The sequence below is a fragment of the Amphimedon queenslandica genome, unplaced genomic scaffold, assembly GCF_000090795.2.
Source record: "Amphimedon queenslandica unplaced genomic scaffold, v1.1 AMPQUscaffold_12171, whole genome shotgun sequence".
In the NCBI taxonomy this organism is placed as follows: Eukaryota; Metazoa; Porifera; class Demospongiae; order Haplosclerida; family Niphatidae; genus Amphimedon; species Amphimedon queenslandica.
In genome coordinates this window covers 14,534-16,196 of record NW_003547590.1, presented here as the reverse complement: position 1 = coordinate 16,196, position 1,663 = coordinate 14,534, and the positions used below count along the sequence as shown (strand labels likewise).

General features: G+C 32.4%; 1 long non-coding RNA gene across 1 annotated transcript; it reads left to right on the top strand.

The window, feature by feature from the left end:
* The first annotated feature begins 98 nt into the window (after positions 1–98).
* LOC109588309 (uncharacterized) lies at positions 99–731 on the top strand. Its single transcript, XR_002188069.1, has 3 exons — positions 99–133; positions 471–554; positions 615–731. It is a non-coding gene; the product is annotated as an uncharacterized LOC109588309 (long non-coding RNA).
* Positions 732–1,663: the final 932 nt, after the last annotated feature.

Here is a 1,663-nt window from a genome sequence, read left to right as displayed (position 1 = left end):
ATTTGGGATCTTGTTCTCATATATGTGACATTAGTGGTGGACTGGGGTCATTCCTGTATGCTATACTCATTCATTATGATTTTAAGATGAAAAGAACTAACTTTGATCTACCTGATGTCATTGATAATTCAAAGTGAGGAACTGATAGTGTTTTGTAATCTTAAACACACTCTACATGCTGTACAATATAGTGCAAAATTTTTGAGGGCTGCAAATTTCATGGATTTTGCAACTTTTGTGAATTAATTATTTCTGCAAAAATCAAATTATTTACGGTATAAGATGGCAGACACCACAAATTTGTGAAAATTAAATCTGCAAAATTTTAAAGCAAATTAGCAAAATTTACAGCCCTCAAAAATAATTTTGCACTATACAGTAGTAACAATTAATTCTAGCTTTGACAGTTACAATACACTGCATGATTGGTCTTAAAAATATTTTGTTTATTCTCTCTTCTTAATTATTAGGGATTAGTGAAAGGTATGAATGTTGAGGAACACATTTCACTTGTGTCTGCATGGTAATTTTACTGACAAGCTACCACAATTTGAGTAAGAACAATAAAACAATAATTATTAATAATAATCATCCTCTCTCTCTCCCTCTCTCAGTTGTGATTGTTATATTTTAAAGGATATTCTACAGAATTGGTCAGATGAAGATGCTCTGCTGATATTATGTAAAGTTGAATCAGTTGCTAAGAGAAATAAGAGTCGTCTTGTGATTATTGAGAAGATGATACACACTGACCACCATGCAGAAGAGAAGCTAAGAGAGAGAGACAGATTGAAGCCAAAGACTTTGTATGTAGTACAGGGTCTTTAGTGCAATTTTGGAGCATCTTTGAAAATTTGTAAAAAAATTGAAATTAAATTGGAATTAGCTCAAACTTTCTACTCAACATAAGTGCATGTATATGCATCAGAAAATTCAGCAAAAATGGAGAATTCTCTCCTTGTGCAGTTCAGCCTGTGACCCTGTACCATAGTACAGGGATAGGTCATATAATTTAGTCAAACTTGTACACTAAACACAATATTATGAGTTTCAGTGCACATGTTTGACCAAACTGTATGTACATGTACATGCTTGAATCTATTTTTCTTTTTCCTCCTTCTCCTCTCTCTCTCTATTTCTATTTCAGTTAAAGTCATTTCTTGATCTCACTATGATGTCGTTCAATCTGTCATTCTCATATCCGTACAGTTGATGAATTGTTCTTTTTTCTTCAATCAACAGGTTTCACAGACCCACAGCTTTACTTCACTCGTACTACCTACAACGTCATTGAAACCTATCCTAAAACTAATCAGTGATGGGTGGAGTAAATGGGTGTGGCTTCAAATCATAATACAATGAAATGATCATTAATGTACATGTGTTATCAATTCTGTATCTAATTTTTTGTGATTATTATTTTAAAATATAGTTCATTGCCTTCTTTATTTTTATTACATCTCCTGATGCATGGAAACTATTTCTAACTTTCATTGCATTGAAAGCATTCAGTAGGAGAGGATCAAGTCATGAAATTTAAACTATAAATACGTCTGTACTCATGTTATATAACATAATCCCTCAATAGTATAGTCATTAAGTTGTTGTGAACCTTTCTCCAATGACTCCTCCCCATGCATTAATGTTTAGAAATTGTTCTATC